The sequence below is a fragment of the Rattus norvegicus genome, chromosome 8, assembly GCF_021556685.1.
Source record: "Rattus norvegicus strain SHRSP/BbbUtx chromosome 8, alternate assembly SHRSP_T2T, whole genome shotgun sequence".
Lineage (NCBI taxonomy): Eukaryota > Metazoa > Chordata > Mammalia > Rodentia > Muridae > Rattus > Rattus norvegicus.
Genome location: NC_141541.1, coordinates 92,388,489 through 92,410,815, shown reverse-complemented (window position 1 = coordinate 92,410,815; position 22,327 = coordinate 92,388,489). Strand labels below are relative to the sequence as shown.

The following is a 22,327-nucleotide window of genomic DNA, read 5'->3' as shown; positions in this document are numbered from 1 at the left end:
TGTGTGCTCATATCAAGAATACACATGTACTCAGGTTTCCCTCCACTACCTACAATAAGACATGACTCTTCTCAAACATTTCACAACCATCCAATAACATTTCCTCACTTGATTTCTTAAGCTATGATCGCTTTCCTAAGATCAAGAGCACAAGATTGCCAACTGGGTGTTTGGTTAGTGCTTCAGACTGCGTTAAAAAGAAGACCAACATCACGAATCAGCCACCCTTCCCATGCTGCATTGCCTTTTCTGTTGGTAGCCCCAGTACCTGGGCATTAAGTTGTCATCATTTCCCCATCTTCCTTGCTCTGTCTGTGTACAGATTTTACTGGGCAGCCAACGGCTGGGACTTAAGCAGAGTCAACCTCTTCAGACATTTGATAGTCAAGAGCCTTGACTCTTAAGGGCGCAAGGTATATCTTGGAGCAGTATTAACTTTCATTGTCAATTTCTGTCCTTTCCTTTTGTGATGAATCTTTTCTGTGTGGCTGTGTACATACGATGTACAACCTCTTCATTTTCTATGTGCTGGAATCGGAGGATTTGCCCATTGTGGTGGTTAATCTTCAACTTTATTTTTTAATTAACACTTGGGATAATGCTGAAATGCCTTTGGGTGTATCTATAAGTCTAGCCCAAGGAAGGTTAAGAGAGGAAGACCAGTGATGGATGTGGACAGCACCAGGCTGTGCCCTGGAGGCCCTGGGTAAAATAAAGGGAAATTACTTCCTCTCTTGTTGCTTGCTGCCACAAACTTGACCTGGTCCTCTTTCCAAGCCATGAAGGGCCCAATCCCTTACCCACAAGGCAAACAAAGCCCTCTTCTCTTAAGTTGCTTCTTGTTGGGTTCCAACAACAAGAAAAAGTAATCAATGTATCTAAAACCACACTGTATTCAAGGGCCAAGAACAGAGAAGCCTTGCCTCGTGCCCTGGTGTGGAGCCTTTTGCTGACAGACAGTTGTGAGACACTAAAGGAGCTAGCATTTGGCAATTGGCACCTGATACTATTAAAACAGGATTCGGGAGAGGAATGAGTTTGCAGAATGAGAGAAAGTTCAGATTGGCTTCTTCTCTGCCAGCGTTTTCAGACTTGAGCAAGTCAATGTCCACTGTGATTCTGGACTGCACAGTGCATGCTGGCACTTTTTAATGGTATGTGGCCATCATGTTACAGCCCCTCTTCATTCTGAAGACAGGAACATTTAGGTCACAGCACCAGATTATTCTCTTTATCCTGTTTGCCAAGCGGAACCTCATCGTTGACATTCCCTGAGTCACTACTCACCCAACAGCTTGCTGTAAAGTGAGCCACGCGGCATTTTCAACACTCGCCAAAGCGCTTCCAGAGCTCAGCCCAGCTCATGGTCCAAGGAAGGCTCTCTCCCTCTTGGCCTCTGTGCCCATATCAGAGGAGAGTAGTGTTTTAATTAATAGGAGTTCTTCTTCCTAAGCTCTTGCCAATTCAAGCTTCTGGGACAAGAAGTCACATGGGTGTTATTTAATCCTTAAAGCTACCCTAGAAAACAGGTACAGATGTGAACTCATTTTACAAATAAGAAACAAAGGCTCGATCATCCCTGCAACTTCACGGTCACACACACAACAGTGACAGGCTTGAGGCTGATTCTTACAGCCCACATTTTAGCCTTATATGCCTATATTTTATTGTTTCTTAAAAGTTTTCATGACCTTTGCTTGTTTAGTGTTGGCGTGCACCTCGTGGGCGTCTGCCAGAGCACATGTGTGAGGTCACAGGACAGCTTGCAGGGCTTGGTTCTCCCTGTCCATCATGAGAATCAGAGAGATTGAACTGAAGTCACCAGGATTGGTGACAAGTACCAGCACTAAGACACCTCATCCCCACACCAGCTATACTCCTTAAAATATTTATATATCTTAATCCAATCAAATACATAGAAGACTATGCCAGAAGACAGGCGCATGTCTGTATACCTGATGATCTTCCCAGCTTCACGTCTGGCTCCTAGCGCACAGTGCCTAGTATGTAGGGGATGCTTACAAGCCTTTGTTGGACATCAATTAAAATGCACAACCACGGAGCACCTTATAAGGGAAGGATAGGATCGGAGCGAAGGGCGAACACCGAGATCAAAGGCACCAGTTACACAATGCTATCTCCACCAGGGGCATGTTAGGAAAATGCCTCTCTCTCCCTGAAATGAGTGGAATGGTGGCGAGAGACTCTTGATTAGCCAGGGTCATAATTTCTCTCCCAGTGTGTGTGGCCAGAAAGGCAGTCGTTACGTCTAGACTTTTGTCATCTCCCTTTTTGTTGCTGCTCTATTATTACACATATGAGCCGTGGCAGGTATGCACCAGGCTTGTTACACAATGCCCTGCTTCCTGAAGGAAAATTATCTGTGAGTCAGATGTCAGCTTCTCTCCTGCCAAAGCAGCAAAGATTCACCTGCAGATATTCGAGCAGCTGATGTGTCAGCAAATACAGGTGGGAGATCTGTAAGGGAAGAGGCGAAAAGAATACGAACCATCTTATAAGTAACTTGTTCAATTCCGGGGTAGTGGAGGGGAATAAACCATGGGATGCGGTCTTCAAAGGGAAGTCTGGAGGCGTATTTGATGAGTTTCTCACAAGGAATGAAGATAAGGAAAATGTGATATATGTGCTGTGGGCGGGACTAATGAAGGAAATACTAATTATCTAAGGGATGTTGTGAATAGCAAAGAAAAGCAAGAATGAAGTGTCCCAGGAGGTAAATACATAGGGAGAAAAATGAGTTTTAGAAAAAGACACTGACGAAAAGGACTACCTTCTTTTCCTGGTCCTAAGGTTAAGCTATTCAAGTGACTCCTTGATTGAACTCGGTGGAGAACAACAATCACTTCCTGCCGATGGAGTCACACAGCCTTCCTGTCTCTTTTCAAAGCTTTGGACTTCTCATAACAGGAGCGGTTCAAAGAGCTGATGGTTTTCTTACCCACAAGTCCTTGAAACAGCCATGCTCACAGGGAGCCTTTTCATTGGTGTTGTCTTTTTTTTTTTTTTTTTTTTGGTTCTTTTTTTTTTTTTTTCCCCCGGAGCTGGGGACCGAACCCAGGGCCTTGCGCTTCCTAGGCAAGCACTCTACCACTGAGCTAAATCCCCAACCCCATTGGTGTTGTCTTTTTAGTGTACCTTGACTCCCCTTTCACAAGATTTGACCGTGGGAAATGTCTGCTAAGGCTAAGGAAGCCAAGAAGTTCTCATCCACAGCTCCCAGTCTGGTGTGAAACAAACCAGCTTTAAAACAAATAACAAAACAAAAACAAAAAACAAATGTGTGTTGTTCAAAAACAGACAGGATCTAAATGACTGGGAGAAAATCTATCATAGACATCAATGTATTTTAATTTCAAAACGATGAGATTAACTGTTCCCTGGAACACAGCATTATCATAATCAAACTGCTCAAACTCAAAGAATTACTGGGCTTGGGGAGCTTACGTCAGTGCTAGGCAGCCTTAGGACCTGCAACAGCCAGCTTGGGAAAAACCGTCAGAACTTTGATTCATGGGATAGAAATGGCTGCTCGTTCATCCGGTGCTGCTTTTTTCCTAAGCCAACCAGAAGAAATAGCAAATATCCCTGCTAGAGCATCTTTTCATGTATTTGAGCTATAGAATTAGAACGTTAGATAGCATTAAGTCTTTTGGGCTTCAGTGCTGCCACGCTGGCTAACGATGTAGATTACAGGGTCCCTCCTCCCCAAACTGCAGCTACCAGAGAGCACAAGGTCTGAAAGCCTGAAGGTTGAAAGCTGGGAAGGAGTTCTGAATCACAGCTTTCTCCTTTGCTGTCTAAACTGGTGTGGAGGGAAGGAGCTGAGGAAACCAAGCCACCCTGCTCAGAGGTGTAGTAGAGAGACGAGAGAGCATATCCAAACCTATTTTACATTTTAGTTTTAGCACAGTCACTAATTAAGTGATTCTCCATTATTTACAAATGACATACTCAGGTACTCAGGGTACCAGTGTTGGACGCTGGACAGAAGTGAGTAAGGCAGCTGTGAATTTGCATCTTGGATATCTGTATGACCTTGGCCAGGTTACTCCGTGCCTATAGTCTGTTTTTTGCCACATCTGGAAAAATGTGGAGAGTAGTAAAAACTTCTCACAGCACAACGAAAGATAGTGCCTAGTGCATATTAGATCCCAGTAATTATTATCCTTCCTTAGGATGCATTCTAAAAGGATTAAAGTCTAAGTATACAATGTTTCAATTTCCTGTGCAATTCTGTGTGTGTGTGTGTGTGTGTGTGTGTGTGTGTGTGTGTGTGAAGGCTTAGAGACAGATGCTATGTTTAAAAGATGGAACTTCTACAGAATCTGGCTTGAAGCTACAAAGGATTGTTTTTACTTAGATGGTGCATTCTGGAAGTGACGTAGAGGAGACTGTAGAGACCAATGTCTGTCTACCGGTGTTCCCAGCCATCGCCGATCGTGGAGGTGCGTTCTCTATGAGAGTCCTATATCGTTCTCTGCTTGCTTTGATCTTTCTGGCGCTAATGAATGCGCTCCATTTGATGTATGCTCTTTGAGGAGATGGCTGCGATAGATACAGGTCTATCATTCCAGCCATCTGTCTGTCCACCCAATAAGCAGGCCTGGAATACATACTGCAGAAACCACCTTTCAAGGAAGTCAGATACAATCTGAAGCCACCTCTGGTCTCTAAGCACCGCGTTCTGGTTTCCTCCACTAGTCTGGATAGTACCCTCGTTATTAAATAGGTGAACAGCATATTGTAAAAGTAATTTCACACATCACTTCTCTAGTGCTGGTTGCACTTCCTTGGCTCTAGTCAAGAAATGACTGAGAATGGAAATGAAATGACAAGGCCCAATTCCACAGGGCGGGCCGAGGCCACACCCCTTAGCCCCTCCTTGCTGGGTAAGGTACTGCTCCTTCTCAATGGGTAGATGTGGGCTTTGACTTGATGACTGCGGAATTCCAACCACTAGTATATTCCAATGTCAATTCATTTCAACATTACCTATTGATCGAACGACACCTTACCGATGACAGATAGTCATCTCCACCCTTCTCGAACTTGATGGCTGCATTATTCCTCTTTTGTTTCCCCAGTACTGGAGATCAAACCCAGTGTTTTATGAGCCTAAGGAGGCGTACCTAGTCCAGGTGGCTAAGGGGACTGGCCTCGCTGAGGGGTGTGGCCTCAGCCCGCCCTGTGGAATTGGGCCTTGTGAGAGCCAAAGAAGCAGAACCAGCGCTGGCAAAGTGATGAGTGAGATTTTACAATATGCCGTTACCCGCTCTAACACCCGCCACCATTTACTGTCCATCTTTTTATTTTGAGATGGGTTCTCAGAATAAAGTTGAACAGACTAGCCTTCAACTTTGACCTTAAGCCCGCCCCTGAATAAAATTCTTCTTGATAAATCCTCTCAAGTCAGCTGGAGGAAGGCTTGGGTTTTCCCTCAGCGTGAAATGCCAATGTTTACCAGTTTTCACTGGTGAGAAGGATCGGTCTATGGAGAAGCGTTTATTTTTAATTTGTGAGTGTGTATACATCCCCCAACTGGATCACCTGGAACTGGATTAACAGTAGCCGTGAGACCCCAGACATGGGCGCTGGGAACTGAACTCGGGTCCTCTAGGCGCATGCTCTTAACTCCAGAGCCATCTCTTCAGCTCCTGTCCCCTGCAATTTTAACTGACGCAATAGAAACTACATCTCGGCTTTGTGGACGGCACCGCTTTCTCCTGCAAAGGAGAGACATACATGTAGGGGGCTTTGACTTCAGCAAGTCCTATTTTCAATACTTCTCCCTATTCCCACTTGAGAAAATGTCCAGGGGGAGATGGAAAATACAATGTGGGTCTGGAAGCCTTATTGGAGGCCACGAGAGGGCTCGATGAGCTATCCTCGGCGGCCACTAGAGGGAGACGAGAGCTCAAGACAAGTGGCTGCTGCATCGGGAGGAGCATCCCGGCCCTAGCTCAGCAATCACAGAGAATATATTTGGAATGCTCTCGAAAATAAACAGCCTGAAAAACAGTAAATCAAGAAGCCGGTCACATAAAATATGAAGAACCAATTAAGAGAATTTCAGAAAAACAACAACTAAGGTAGTTTTTTGCCTTTCCCTTGAAACCTATCTTTAAATAAGATTCCAAGTCAGAGTGCTGCCCTTTTTTTGGGCAAATCTGGCGATTATAATCACAGATCAAGCTACCTAAAAGAATAAACTCAGTGTTAGAGCAGAGGCGGACGGGCAGTATTTACTCCCTACCTGTTTCCCTAGTCAGTGAAACTAGAACAAAATTTTGGGTCTGCTGCAGGTCCAAGGAGGAATTCATTCTCTTCCCAGAGGAGGAGACCACAGTGTGGCCTGGGCGTGAGAGAACCCCCTCCACCTTGAAGCACTTTCTGCATTATCTTCTTCAAGATCCCATTGCACCTTTCTGTGAGTGAGAATTACTTCGAAGAAGGGAAGACCAGAAACACGTTTTCTTGCCAGTTAAACTTGGTTAGTAGAACTGTGTGGCAGTGTGTTGGCCACGAGTAACAAACTAGAAAATTAAATTAAAAGCCGGGACTGAGGCCTTGAAGAGACGGCCCTTAGGTAAAGAACACTTTCATGGACCCACATCCAGCCGCTCACAACCACTCGTAACTTCCGTTCCAGGGCATCCTGCAGCCTATTTTGACCCTCTCTGTCACCTGCCAGCAGATGGTAAAATACGTGCATGCCAAGCACACGCAAATACACATAAAGGAAGAAATCTTTTTTGTTTTTAAGTCAATAAATAAAAAAGGCAAGGCTGAGAGACGATACGAAGAGGCAAAAAGGCATCAAGGCAGAAGCGGGTCCAAAGGAGAAAAAGGAAGGGAATTCATCAGTGCATTTCTGGGTTTTAATATTGTCCCAGCCTGCGGCCCTTGGGAAAGCGTATAATGTTCATTGGCTCACAGTTAAATGGCTTCCAGCCTGCCAGTCTCTGACCGCTCTTCTAACCTTAGGGACATTTTTATTTCTCTGGTATTCAGGTCAGGATTCTAATGTCCTTTGGTTCTTGTAAAGATGGCAGCGATCGCAGGGACCCGTGGTCAGCGGCTACCAAAGGTACACGTTACACAGAGAAGTCCACAGAATGAATATCCCCACGAAGCTCACAGGAGGCAAGCCTCCTTTACATTTCAATTTTTCCCCCTTAATTATGTGGAAGATTTCCAGTCGCTGGCACGGGCTGCCTAGCTACCGAGGGCGAATTTCAATTGTGACCTTGAGGACGAGGAGCTCTCCTTAGCGCTGGCTTGTTGACGACCTAAATATTAAATTAAATCAGCAGGGGGGCACAATTTCTTCACAGTTCCTTTTGACTAGAAGAAAACCACCTAAGCTTGTTTCTTTGTGTTATTTTGAGATTTTTTCCCTTTCCCTTTCCTTTCTTTTTCTTTCTTTCTTTCTTTCTTTCTTTCTTTCTTTCTTTCTTTCTTTCTTTCTTTCTTTCTTTCTTTCTTTCTTTTTTTTCCTTCTGATAATCCCTTCAGAAAAAAATGCAAGCCATCCTAAAAGGGGGCTGACAAATTTCCTGGGAGTGGACCAGCTAGTTACAAAATTTCTGCAATGAGGATGTTTTCCTTTAAAAAAGAAAAAAAAAATCACGAGGTGGTGTGAATGAAGGCACTATGGTGGACACATCACTATTGTTCATTTAGAATTTCTTCCTAGAACTCCCAACCTGATGGCAGCTCCCACTTTCTGGGCATCTGGAAAACACGTGGGAAGATTCCATCTACGGATGCTTCCCGGGCTGCGTTTACAGCTGTCTCCTGCATCTCTGAACGGTTTGTACCTCCCCCTGTCTCACAGGGTAATGATTACATTCTCGGTATGACCTTGCATCTAGCTCTTCTGCCCGGCATGAGCTGGTGCTCTCCCCGCTAGATCTGGGATTATTAACTTTGTTTCTCTTGGCATTCCTTTTATTATCTTCAAAACCAAAACAGTTTACAAATATCAGAAATGTTTAGGAAGTTTTGTAGCCAGAGTGTTGACAATGGTTCTTTAAATTATCATTAGAGACAGTATCAGCAATGTTGTATAGTAAAATGGAACTGATTGTATTCAGGCTAGCTCCTTTTGTACATATTATTTTAGCCACCAAGGCTTCGTTGCATTTTGACATCAGGTGTTGTGATATCTAAGGTCTTGTTCTCTTTTGCTCTGAAGTTTTTGTTATAATTTAGGGGCTCTTATGGTTCCCTAGAAATTTTAATCTTTTTCATTTCTATTTCTTGCGGAACGTTGCTGGCATATTTATGAGGACATATTTAGGTATCAAATCTGTTGGCTGCTATAGGGAGATGGACATACACGAATTCTTCTAATTTTAGTGATATCTAATTCTTTCTGCATCTAGTTCAACATCTTCCACTAATGCTTTATGGTTTTCAAACCATAACACACTTACCTCCTTGTACCAATTATTCCGAGGTATTTCATCCCATTGTAAGTATCATGAATAGAATTGCTTTCTTGATTTCTTTTATAGTTAGTTAATTATTAATGTATAAAAATCCTATTGGCTTTTGTATGCTCGCCTTGTAGGTCATTGTTCTAGCAGTGTTTAAATGAAGTCTTGGGCTTTATTAGTTCTGTGATTGTGGCCTCAACAGAGGTTCATTTGCTTGACTCCTTCTCAGTTTGGAAGCCATTATGTCTTTCTCTCACACAATCCCTCTGGCTGAGACTTCTGCTCTGTGGGTTTTTGAGGTAACCGTGGTGTGCAATTTGTTTTGCTTATACCCACCCCTTTTTTCTTCAGCATCTCTTGGTGAACACTTACAGTCCTCAGTACACAATCCAAGAATGGAGTCATGTTGAGGAGAAGTGAGTGCTTATTAGAAAGCGAGACCTCAGTTTCTTCAAAGCATAGAATTGTTCTTGGAATGTGTGTTCATGTCTCTCCCAGGCGTAGGGGATAGGAGTGAGTTTACTTCAGATTACTCACTGCAACCGGCTACCGTTACGTGCTCGTCGGCCTCTGCAGAAAAGCATGTTTCTAATGCGTGTGGCTCGCTCTTGCGATTGTACAGGTCTCTCAGGTGAGTCCTTTAAACCTTCAGAGCATAAACTGTCTGATGCTCTGACTAAAGTTGACTTTGACATGAGACTCATTTATCAGTTCCATTCTCCCAGGTCCCAGTACCTTCAGGGTAAACAAGTTATAAACCCGAACAAGGGCCTGGTCTACACTCCCCTTATGATGTAATAGACAGAGTACCGATAACATTTGTTTTTCTGAACTTCCTTCTTATACAGAGCAGAGTGTTCTGGATACATTCCTAGAGGGCAGAAAAGCCCTTCTTCAGCCACTTCACATTCTACTGTGAGGATATACAGTTGTGACTGACCTGCCCTGTGTCGGGACGGATGAGTGGTCTCTTCTGATATGCTGTTCCAGTATTGCATCATATCACCTTCGTGCCATCCTGTAAGCAGGATGACGCCTGTAGGGTAAAGGCCTCTTCAGAGGTTGGCTAAAGGATGGGTGTCACTGCATAGTCCCTCTAGGAATTGCATATTTTCACTTTCCCAGGAATGCTCGAGGGGGCCTGCTTCCCAGACACTCTGCTAGAGTATATAATTGAATGTTGGGTGTGAGGCCAATAGGAAAATGAGAATGACATCTCTGCCTATTTTAAATTTTCATCTAAGAAATCATCAGCAAAAATCAAATATCATTTCATCTAAAAAAGGTAGGTGTATGTGTATGGATGTGAATGTGTGTGTATGTGTGTGTATTTGTGTAAGTGTATGTGTGCATGTTTGTATGTGTGTATATTTGTGTGTGTATGTGTGTATATGTGTGTGTTTGTGTAGTGTATGTGTGCATGTTTGTATGTGTGTATATTTGTGTATGTGTGTGTATGTGTGTGTATTTGTGTGTTTGTGCATGTGTATGTGTTTGTGTGTGTGTGTGTGTGTGAGTGTGTGTGTGTGTTGTTGGAGATCAAACCCATGCAAGCATTAGCTAAGCCTTCTACTATTACACGCAATGTCCAGCTTCTATTTAAATATCCTTTTATATGAACTGTCTATTCATGCCCGTAGTTCATCCACCTTTCAGCTTCTTGGTCTTTTTCATCCCACTTTCTCAGCGTTTACACTGTAAGGAAATAAGCCACGTTCATACAATGGAAGAAGCAGCGTTTTCCTTAGCTTGAAATTGCTTTTAACTTTATGCCCTTTAGCTATGAATATATTTTTTACTTTATGTGTTCTTGAATTAAAATGTAAGACTAAAGGTTGGTTGTTAATTACTCATTGTTGGAAGAGGCCTCATTCACAAAGTGTGACTGCTTCTAACTCAGTATCCCACTATGTGCCAAGTTCTCAAGACAAAACTGTGCCTGTCCAGCATTTCCTCACATAGTGGATGAGGTGATTCCGTATGGTTTCAGGGAACCAGTAATAAGAATGTAGCAGCCGGGAAACTCAGACTGTAAAATCCTACATGGTCTGTCTACTCACAGAAAATTGCCAACATTTCCCAAAGAGAATTATTTTGAAACAGAGTCTTGCAGGGCCTTGAGTAGTAAAGAAAGGAAGGATACACAGAAGGTTAAATCCCCACAGGCTCATTCCCGAAGGACCATGTCCAACCCTGGCATCTCAGCAGCTTTTCTCTAAACCAAATAGGCTCATATCCCATGTATCACTCTGCCGAGGACAGCTAGTGATCGCAACTACTTGTTGTCGGAATGGAATTCTCGTACCCACAGGAAGCATAGCATGGCCAGGGCTCCACAGAAATCAGTTTAATGCAAGCCCCATGTCCACCTTCACCTTTCTCTATGTGTTAAATCTGCTATTTTGTCTCCAAAATAAAGGAAGCAGAGAGTTCAAGGGCTGGTGCATTCGTAGCCTCTGGTCGGGACAATTTTAGTAATCCTACTGTGGTCTTTTGGTTTCAACAGAAATGAAAATGACCTTTGAGATGCTCTAATCATTCACCTGCCTGTTCAAGTATGAAGTAGGATTGAGGTGCAAGCAAGGACAGAGACTGTGTAAGCATCTGTGGTCCTCCCCACACAGCTGGCAAAGCAGGCTTGAGTGGTAAGACATAGTCTGCTGCCAAAACAACTCATCCTCCTCCTTCGTTCCACTGTATGAACTCCTGCTCCTCTCACAGTGGCAAAGAGGCCAGACAAGGGGTGTGTTGTGACTAGTCTGGTCTAGTCCAGGGCAATTACAGAATCTAGAATCTCTTACAGAACTCGTCTGGCTTCTTTTGAAGTTTAGAATTTACTTATATGTAAGAGGAAGTCAACTAGGGCGCATTTCTGAGAGGTTTTGTTTTCTTAATAAACAAACAAGGAGATGATATCCAGCCTTCATTGTTTCATGGTGCTTTGAAGGGCAAAGTGGTACCAGGAACTGCAGTAGCCATTTTGTCCAAGAAGTCTGCAGCATTTTGGTAGAGCCTTTGGTCATGATCTTATTTTGTTACTTCAATTAGCAGTTGCCCAGGTCCATGCTTCTTAGTTTAGGCCAGGAAAAAAATCCCTCCTTTCTCAGGCTCCTGGTGGTCAGGTCACAGAACAAAAGCAGCAAAAGTTAGCTGGCTTGCCATGTTTCCAGAAATTTCATTGGTAATGGAAAACGTCAAGTACACTCAGGCTCCCCATGACTTACACAGACCGTTACACAAACTAGTCCAGCATAGAGTCAGTAACCTATCTTCCTGGACTCACAGGATATCAGGGCCAGAAGACAGGAACATGATGGGTGGGTCTGTTACAGAGCAACAACCCTGGGCTCCTGAGGAGTGGTTTTATAGCCAGCAACTGTCTGGAAGGGGGGCCTCAGATGGAAAGTCCCCAGGCTCCATCACAGTGGAGGGAAACAGATGAAAAGGTGCCTGTGACAACCTGCTACGAGGCACTGGTGGTCAGCCAGTGTCCTACTTCCCCTAACCCCCAGAGCTGCCACTATGACAAGTCATACTGGGCCTACACTTTACCTTCCTGCCCTGTGCAGAGACATGCAGGGAAGTCAGGTGAGATGGAACAGCCCAACGGGATAGAGGGAAAGTGTTTTCAACTGACAAGGTGGAGTGGGGGAAGGGGCTTGAGTTTATCAAAGGACAAAACCTTTTGAGAGGAATAATGTATTCTGTGTATTTTTTTCATGTTTTGATTAAATATTTCTCAGTATCTCAAGAGACTGATTATCAGGGCATTTCCCTGCATACAAAGGCAGCGTTGAAGGACACTCCCAGACACTGGCAAGGACAAATGCCAAGGTCGTGCAGTCTTGAGAGGAGGGGTGTGCGCAAACACGTGCATCCGGTGTGCTCTCAGTAGTGGCAGCTAGCTATTACCGTCCCCAGTGTAGCATATCCACACACCGTTGCAGGGGCCCTTTGGAAGCCATATGTGTAATCCCCAGCCACCAGCTGGCCTGTCTTGTGCTAGTTCTTAAATACATTATGCAGATTTTGCAATATAAAATTCTAGTAGTAACAAACCTTAAATCATTTCACAGCCTTTAAAGCCCGGAAGGAAAAAGGCTCAAAAAGCTGTGAAAGCAAATCACAGGTTCCACGGCTTGTTCAGTTGTCACCCTTAACCACACCAAGTGGGCGGTATCACAGCCACTTGAGATTTAAATATTTATGTCAATCATCTTAATGCGGATGTCATAGAATTTATGACAACTGGATCTCATGCTCTAGACCGGGAGAAATCAAGATGGCTAGAAAGCAATCTAGTCTCTCTCACTAGAAATAGGCCAGCTTCTTTCGAAGATCAGAATTCAATTATGCACAAGAGGAAGTTGGATGGAATGGACTAGATAACATTGATCTACTTTACAATTTAGTTCCTTCATTTTCCTGGTGAAGTGAATTTACCTAAATGACCCACCCCAAGGGCTGTGTGAAGGTTCCAAACCTGTCACCCATTTCCCCATACTCAGTCCTATGCCACAGAGAGCCCCGGGTGCCTGTGTAAGGCTCCAAATGAGTCTTAACCACCAGGAAACCCCCCACGTGAGACATGAGAATGGAGTTCGATGTAAACACAAGAGGTTTATTTTTCCAGCACGTCGGGGTCAACCCTCAATCAGCCCCTCATGACGAGTGACTAGAAGGTGACCCCAAATGACTATAACAAGCAATTTTTATACTTTTTAGGGGTACAGGTTACATCAGCAAGGTTACAGTTTAAACTTATTGGCTAAGCATATTGACCTTTGAATCTATTGGCCAGCAAGCATATGACATGCATTCGAACTCTGTCTGGGACCAGAGGGTCAGGTGACTATCTGCAGACGGTCTGCGGTTTTTCAAGAATGTCTCTGCTCCTCCCAAAAAATGTGGGTGGAGAATGGAACTTGGCCTAGCCTTGACCCGAGGCGGGAAGCTGGTACTTGGCCTAATCTTGACCTCAGGTGTTGGGTGTAAGGCTGGCGAAAGCCCCCAGGGTCCTTCACAGGAACCCCATACCTACCTACTTTCTACCAGGCCAAACTTCTTAATGGCAATTACACTTCAGTAAGAACTAGGGTCCTTCACCTGCAGACATGCCAACTGCAAGACCAAGTGTGGAAACAAAGTTTTTAAGAATGTAGGTTCTGAAAATGTAAAAACAAAGTTTTAGTAGTCAGAATGACTAAGCCTCACTGACCAAGGCCAAGCTAATTAAGACAAAACAAAAATAACTGCTCTCCCTACCCCTCCCTCTGGTAAAGTCCAAAAACAATGACAAGATGTCAACCTGACCCTGCCCGACCACCCAGTTCCCCTTCTCCCCGCAAGGAACTTTCCAACTTAGCCCTTTTCCAGAGATTTTCCAAGACCAGGTGCAGGGTTGGATGAGGAAAGTGACTAACTAAGAACAGCCCCTTGAGCAGGCCAGCCAATACCTGACCAGATCCTTTGTCCTGTGTTCCACCAATAAGAATAGGCCAGCTAACCCTGTTGCTGAAGTCTGCCCTCTGTAAAGAATAAAAGATGTGTGCTTTTTGAGTTCGGGGTTGCCTCTCCCTGAGAGGCTGAGCGACCCCATGCGTGTTGGATCAATAAACCTCTTGCCGTTGCATCGGTCCAATCATCAGTTTGTGCTCTGTGGGGTCGTGCACCTAGGCTAAGACCTTGGAGGTCTAACACAAGCTCTTCTGTGGCCATTCTTAGTATAACTTCTAGCCTCCGTTAAAAGAGGATCATGAACAATGCTCATAAAGTCTGATTTTAACCTTTGAACTTTAGAATTTCCTAGGGAGAAGTAACACGTAAAACTCCCAAAGAAGGAAGAGATGAGGGAATACCAGGAGGGAGAGGAAGGAAAGGTGGGCCATGAGCCCGGGAGTAGAGTATTTAGTGGAAATCCCAGTCCTCAGGATTGCTAGGTCCCTGAGAGCCCTGGCTTTAGTGCTCTCCTAAGAACACTAGCTACTAACCTGGCACCCCACAGCCCAGCTTGGTGTGCTAACTCAAACAACATCTTATTGTCTTACAGCTAGACTCATACTGAGTGCTATTTCTGGAGCACACAAGCTGCATCGGAAAGAGCTGTCATCGTTAAACTGCAAGGTCTAGGTAAACAAATACCTATATTCAGGAGATGATATTCCTAGAGAATTTGCTGCCATAAAAGGTTTCAGTGACTCACTAATTAGACAGAGAAGCCAGATTGCCTAGGGAGGCAATCTGAATAAGGAAGGAAACCATGGAGAGAAACTAGGGAAAGTGGCACCAAAGGAAGCTTGTGGTGGCCTGGGTCAGACCTCCTGGATTGGAAGTCACACAGTGCCCAGACACTGTACTTAGCACCTAGGACCTGTCAGAGTCAGAACAAGGTCCTGGGACCTTTTACTTCCCTGTTTTGTTTCTTGAATGCTCAGCCTGACTCGCACTGGAATCGTCTCCAGTGCTTAAGGCTTAACACAGTAACTCATTGTTCACACTCCTAACTTTTAGAAAAATAATAGAGACACAGAAAAATTCAGCACACATTCTGTGTGACCTTGCCCCAGGTCACACTCCAGCAAGTCACTGAGATAGACTGTAGTACAGCTGCCTGTGCCACTGCCTGGCAGAGTGGGCTCCATGGCTATAACAAAGCAGAGAAGGGGAGTGGAGAGACACAGGGTGTGGTGGTTTGAATACACTTGGCCCAGAGAGTGGCACTCTTTGGAGATATGGCCTTCATGGAGTAGGTACTACCTCATGTGTGGAGGAAGTGTGTCACTGTGGGGCTGGGCTTTAACTCTTGTCCTACTTGCCTGGAAGCCAATCTTCTCCTAGTATCCATCAGATGAAGATGTAGAACTCTTAGCTCCTCCTGCTCCATGCCTGCCTAGATGCTGCCATGCTCCTGCCTTAATGATAATGGACTGGACCTCTTAACCTGTAAGCCAGCTCCAATTAAATGTTGTATTAAGAGTTGCCTTGATCATGGTGCCTGTTCATAGCAGTAAAACCCTGCAGAAAAAAAAAATGGGCATGCCCCATTTTTTTTTACATTTATTTAATTATTTATCTAACTATTTAGTGTGTGAAGAAAGGAAATTCTCCATGTGGAGGGTAGAAGGCTAGAGGACAACTTGCAGGACTCAGTTACCTATTCCCATCTTATGGAGCTTGGTGATAGAATCATGTGGTCAAGCTTGGTCACAGGCCATTTACCTGCTGAGTCATCAGCTCGCTTTCATTTTAGATAAATAAGTCACAGACGGCTTTTCTGGAAAAGTGTCACATGTACATGACTCTTCATAAGCTTGAGAATGCGAAGGACGCTGGCATAGAGGGCAAGGACTCACCCTTTCTCATCTTTGGGATTAAATGAAAAAGAAACAGGAAGTCTTGCTTGGCAAGTGATGTTAAATTCCTTTAATTATGAGGAAGATGCAGTTGCCTGGAGCAGTAGCCACAATCTCCCTGCCAAGAATTAATTAGTTATGTGGTTTCTCAGGAATTTCACTGTACTGTGGTGACAATAAATTGAATTTTGTAGGTGACATAATTCATGCCCATTCCAAATATGAGATTAAGTTCTGCCTTTTACGAAGGTGTTCAGACTTTATCACACTATAAGTGTTTCTAGCCTCATATTAATCCTGCTTGGGTATTTTGTTTTGTTTTGCTTTTGTTTTTGTTTGTGTTTTTAAGAATTGCTAGAATTGCTATTAACCATCACATCTGCAGGGCCCCAGAAAGGACCACAGACGTAACCTGCCCCAAAGACCATGTGACTGTTTCCCATCCCTTCAGCTTTGCTCCCTGCATCTTGAATCTCTTGTTTCTCACATTGTTAACTGTGATCTCTATCCTGTGTTATCCTTTAATAAAGAAATGCCCAGACAGAACTACTCAGTCTCTCTCTGCTATTGGAAGAATTGTAAATCCAGATGGAGCTCATGATTTGTGAGTTTTCCTAGCCATGCAGAAGTAGAGCTGTGGAAGTTGGCGTAAGGGGATCCTTCCCCCTGAAATGTCATAGATTTTCATTATGTGATCAATAGAAATAGCACGATTGCACAGAAGCTCGGCCATGGTATTTAAATTCTTCCCCTCCACCTTAATGAGGGCATCTATCAGAGCAGTGGAGTGAAATAGTGACATTTAAGACTCAGATACTGTGATTAGACATAAGGCTATTCAGGAACTGGGCTGTAGGCTGGCAGCCATCTTCACACATTCTAAATGGCCATCATAGCACAGTGTTCTGTGTTCTTGGACAAAAGTCTTGGGTCTTAGAATGTCTCCTCTGCTGATAAAGGTTAACCAGCACAACTGGAACAATTTGGAGCAGGGTGTGGTAACCCACACCTTTAATCCCAGCACTGGGGCTGCAGAGGCAGCCAGATCACTGTGAGTTCAAAGCCAGCCTGATCTATATAATGCGTTCCAGGTCAGCCAGTGCTATATATGAGACTCTGTCCCAAACACACACACACACACACACACACACACACACACACACACACACACACACACACTCCCCTCCCATACACACACACAAAGTTGCAGTTAAGAGGAACAGGCAACTTGTTTTTTAGACTGCATTGTGAGATTCTCCCAGCCCCAGTTAATATTACTATTAAAGAGCTGGAGAAGAGCAGCTACTGAATGTCTAGCCCTGAACAGAGAAGTGGATGAGATCAGGGGCTACGGATAAAATAAAGAAACCAAGACACAGTAAGGAGTTGACAGGAGCTAACAAGAAGCCAACTCTTACACAGATAATGCTTGGTGTCCTTGGTGGGGGCAGGGGGAGCTGTCTCTCGAACTCTCTGAAGATACTTAGAGGTGAATATAAATAATCATTATATATTATTATCATATGTATGATTTATAAAGTACAGGTTGCAGTCCAGCTAATCCAACAATGGCTGACTATGAATGGAAAGACCAAGAATCCAGTAGTTGCTCAGTCCCACAAGACTGGATGTCTCAGCTGGTCTTCAGTATATGCTAGAATCCCAAAGAAGTGGGCTGTAATGACTTGAAGGAATTGGATGTGCTAGCGAGACGAGGGCAAGCAGGCACAGGACAAAAGCTTCCACCTTCCATGTCCTAATATAGGCCTCCACAAAGGTGTGGCCCAGATTAAAGGTGTAGCTCCCGCTTCAAGATCTGGAACAAAAGTGTGAATCTTCCAGCCTCAAAGGTCCGGGCTTGAAGTGGATCCACCCACTTCAAACCAAGCCAAAAACCCTTCACAGGGGTGCCCTCCATTTCTGGGTTTTTGTTCCAGATGCAGTCAGGTTGACAAGCAAGAATAGCCATCACAAGTCAACCCCTTGTCAACTTGACACACAATCATATCATGTCATGATGATTTTCCAAATGAAAACAATAGCCAGGTCGTAATAATGCCTAAACATAATACGACTTGCCTAACATGATATGACTATCCCTTGTATAACTTTCTATTGATGTTTTATTCCTGTGAAGAGACACCATGACCACAGCAATTCTTATAAAGGAAAACATGGGGCTTGCTTACATTCAAAGGTTTAGTCCATTGTCATCAGGGCAGGGAGCATGGCAGCATGTAGGCAGGAGCTAGAGAAGTAGGTGAGAGTTCTACATTCAGATCTGTGGGCATCAGGAAGAGGGAGAGAGAGAGAGAGACCTGGGGTCTGGGTTGGGCATTTGAAATTCCAAACCCAACCCCTAGAGACACATCCTCCAAGGACACACCTACGCCAACACCTACGTCCTAACCCCTATCAAGTGGTGCCACTCCCTAATGAAACAAGCATTTAAATCTGAGACTGTGGGAGCCATTCCTATTCAAACTACCACAATAGGTATGAGAGTTGTGATGTTAGAAAATATCTATGGCTTTGAAACGGGTTTCTAATACCCTGGATATTATTTATTTTAGCTGTTTCCTTAAAATCCTTTCCATGGAGAGATCTCAATGGCTTCCCTTGTACCATCTCTCAGTGACTGAAGATCAGAGAGGGACAGACAGCTCCTAGTAGGGTGAGGTCAGCCTACCCAGGCATCTGGGAATACTCATTGTGCGCTCCCAAGAAGGTTGCAAAATGCATCTTTTATCCGTGTTGTATTTGTGGACTTTAAAGTTAGCCTTAGAGAATAGGAAAGGGACCAGCCTCTACCTCCAGATTCCCTTTTCTATGTCATCCTTCCCCACTCACCCCAGGTGTCTAAATTCTTCATGTTCTCTGTTCAAAGCAAAACTCCCAATAGGAGGTGATTTTGAAAGAGTCATTCACAACACAATTCGGCATTATTTTCTCCTTCCTATCAATATTTACACCGCATATGGCCAATGTTTCCAATAAGGTAACCACTCCAAATTCCTTATTCTATTATCTGTGAAAGGCTGTAGAGGATCACTTGGCTTTGTGTATTATGGGGGGGGGATTCTCTTTGGAAGACCCTTCTGTTAGGGTAATTCTTGTTATAAAAACAAAGATACCTAATAGTAGTTTATCCAATAATAATGAGTTGCTTATCAGCGGCATGGCCGCCTAGTCGTTTAGGACATGGGTCAGCATTTCCACAGTGTCTGGATGCTGAGTACTTCCCTGATTAGCTCTTCTTCCCATCATGGGTACCCAAAAGATTGTGTATATTCAAACATCACATTTGCCTATCACAGTAGTCACAGGAGGAAAGATTAGGGAGCCTTTACGTGGGCAGACATTTTCTCAGAGATGCCGTGGAACTCCACTGACATCACATTTGGCCACCTCTAGTAGGGAGTTAGCAGAGAGTAGTGACCATCCAGTGTCAAGGTGAACCACACTGAGATCCTGTAGGGTGTAATTATTCAAAAACAATCCACGCTAAAGCCAGCCGAGTCTCCCCTCCCCCATTGGGAGCCTCAAGCCCTGGTCTTCTCTGTTTCCGGGTTAGCCTGCTGCCTAACCACTCATATTTCCCACACCATCCTTCCTTTGTGGCTATCCTGCCGAGACTGGCAGCAAACGGCTCTAAACCCCTAGGCCCGTTAAATTAAGACTCCAGAGGCTTATAATTTATCAGCCAAATTTATAACAGTAAATCTTCAACCCCCCAAATGCCTACACAAAGAACTCAAAACTCAATTGATATAAATAAAAGCTGCACACACCTAGATGGCACAAATGCACCCTACATTACTACCCTTATTGTCCTTCTATGATATCCATCACTACCTGTGACTCTTTCAAGCCGCGTGGATCAGATTCATCTTCTTCCTCCAACCCCCCCTCCCACTTCCCCTCTCTGAAACTTTCAGCCCCGCCTTCTTTTCCACTGCCCAATCACAGGCTCCGGTTTCATCTGACTAATTAAGATTTCACCTGATTGCACGTGAATACGGGCACTCTTAAGGAAGCAGAACGTATGAACAGCAATCTACAACAAGATCCAAACAAAGTCGACCGTTTTATCATTGGGGGCACAAGGAAACGTGGTGCCGAAGTGGTCAGTAGCATCTGCCTCAACCTGAGAACCGCATCACCCAGGAGCTACTGTGAGCCAAGCTCCAAAGGAAGATGGTGCTATCCCTAATCCCCTCTGGCTGGACAAGGGAGGAAACGTTTCAAGGACGGGTGAGGTTCAAAAGGTGGTTGCGGTAGCACAGCGTCCAGCGTCCTGTTCTCTAGCCTATCTCTATATGAGTTTAACCTGTTGTGTCTCTCCTTTAATCAACAAACTTACTAGAAAATATATTAGGTTTTTTTTTTCCTTTTGGCAGGCAGCGGGTCTGGCTACTCCTCAAGAAGAAATGGCCCAAAGATGATTGTATTCAGATTTATTTATTAATTCAAAACTTTCACTTATCAAATGCTAGCATGGAGAGAAAACACACAACCTGACAGGCGGCTTCTTTTATTGTGTGCATGCTAATGTTTTAAACATCACGTTGAGATTTGATTTGTAATTTTAAAATTGCTATTTTCCTGGGCTGGCCTTGTATTATCGAAATTCTTACACAGACTTCATCAGGGGAAATCTCCTCATAAACTGGGACAGGGAAAGTATAAATGTTTAAAGGACACACTTTTTTATCAAAGTAAAAGTAATTTTACTGATTCTCATGAATGAGAGGACCCCTAGTAAATACCTGCTGTGTTCAACAGAAGAACTCTCCTTTGAAAAGTCTCACCTTGAAGTATTACTTTAAAGTTGTGATTTACATGCCATGATTATACATATTTATTATGCATGTCGTGATATTTTAATATACTATGTACTTGTTACATCAAAGTGGTCTGTGTTTCCATTTCCTTGTGTCTTTATGCTGGAAACTTTTGAGTTCTCCTCTACTATTTAAGCTGCTTGCATCACAAGATCTCTGTGAGGTTCAGTCACTCCTGCGCGCTGTGGAGCGTTCCAGCTTACCCCTGCCATCTACCTGTCTTCTGGTGCCTGTCTTGGTTAGGGTTTTATTAATGTGAAGAGACACCATGACCATGGCAACTCTTATAAAGGAAAACATTTCATTGGGGGCTGGCTTACAGTTTGGAGGTTTTGTCCATTATCGTCATGGTGGAAACTTGGTAACACGCAGACAGATGTGGCACTGGAGAAGGGCTGAGAGTCCTACACCTTGATCCACAGGCAACAAGTCTTCCTGTGACTGTGAGCCTCTGACCTTGGGCTTGAGATAATGAGACCTCAAAGCCCACTCTCTAGTGACAAATGTCTTCCAACAAAGCCACATCTACTCCAGTAAGGTCTACCTCCTAAGAGCGCCACTCCCTATGGACCCAGCATTGAAACACAGATGTCTATGGGGGTCATTCCTAGCCAAGCCACCACAGTGCTCAGTATCTGGTCTCCCCCATTCCACTCCTCTCCTCATTCTCTGGTCTAGTAATTGCTAATCTTTATTAAGCTCAATTTCGTATCAGCTTTCACGGAGCATGAACCTACAGTATTAGTTAGCCATTCTGTCTGGCTTATTTCTTTCCATATAATGTTCTTGAGTTTCATCCACGTCTCTGTAGATGATAAGGTCTTTCTTCATCTTCAATAGCCAGGCAATATGGAGGTGGGTTATGCCCCACATGCCCTCTCTCCATTCAGTGGTTGATAGACACTTAGCTTGAATCCGCCTTCATCCACCTTCCCTGTCCTGAACAGCACTCTAATGTGGGAGTAGAGGGTTCTCTCTGACACACTGATTCCGCTTTCTCAGCATTTCCTCCCGCTGTGGGATATCTGGGACAAGTGGTAAAATGTACTTCTGTTTTTTGAGGAAGCTCCATACTGTTTTCCATGATTCTCCTAACTTATATTCCTATCAATGGTGTGAAGACACCGCTCTTTGTGTCTCTGTCAACCTTCACTATTTATTTGCTATATATTTACTTTGTCAGCTTTTGCTATTTAATTTGTTTTATCTTTCCCATGTTAGCCATTCTATGAACGATAAAATAAAGTGGGGATTGCAAATGCACCGATGAGAAACAAGTGATAAATTGTTATGCTTTTGCTTGGTCATCGCACAGAAGGTACATGTATTAAAACACATGCTATCCCATACACATGTAGAGTTTATATATGTGAAGTAAACAATAAAAATGGTAAAACAAAATTATAGTAATATTTGAGTCAATCTAAACAATAAAAACAAAACATTAATTTAATTATTAATTCCAATTAATTATTAATTTTAATTAACTATTAATATTATTATGTTACCAAATAAAATGATTTGGTGCTATTCAATTTATTTATTGCCTGTTTTGCGTGGCTGCATGTGCATGCAGGAACCCATGGAAGTCAGCAGAGGGCATCAGATCCCCTGGAACCGGAGTTACAGATGGCTATGAGTCACCAGAGTCTGGGAATCAAATCTGGCA

At 43.8% G+C, this 22,327-nt stretch overlaps 1 long non-coding RNA gene across 2 annotated transcripts; it reads left to right on the top strand.

Annotated features, from left to right (window-relative positions):
* The first annotated feature begins 7,379 nt into the window (after nucleotides 1-7,379).
* On the top strand, nucleotides 7,380-20,714 carry LOC108351754 (uncharacterized). Of its 2 annotated transcripts, XR_015627365.1 has the most exons (3): nucleotides 7,380-7,833; nucleotides 10,969-11,107; nucleotides 19,784-20,714. It is a non-coding gene; the product is annotated as an uncharacterized LOC108351754 (long non-coding RNA). The 2 variants fall into 2 exon arrangements; XR_015627364.1 differs by lacking the exon at nucleotides 19,784-20,714 and having other exon boundaries at nucleotides 10,969-11,264.
* Nucleotides 20,715-22,327: the final 1,613 nt, after the last annotated feature.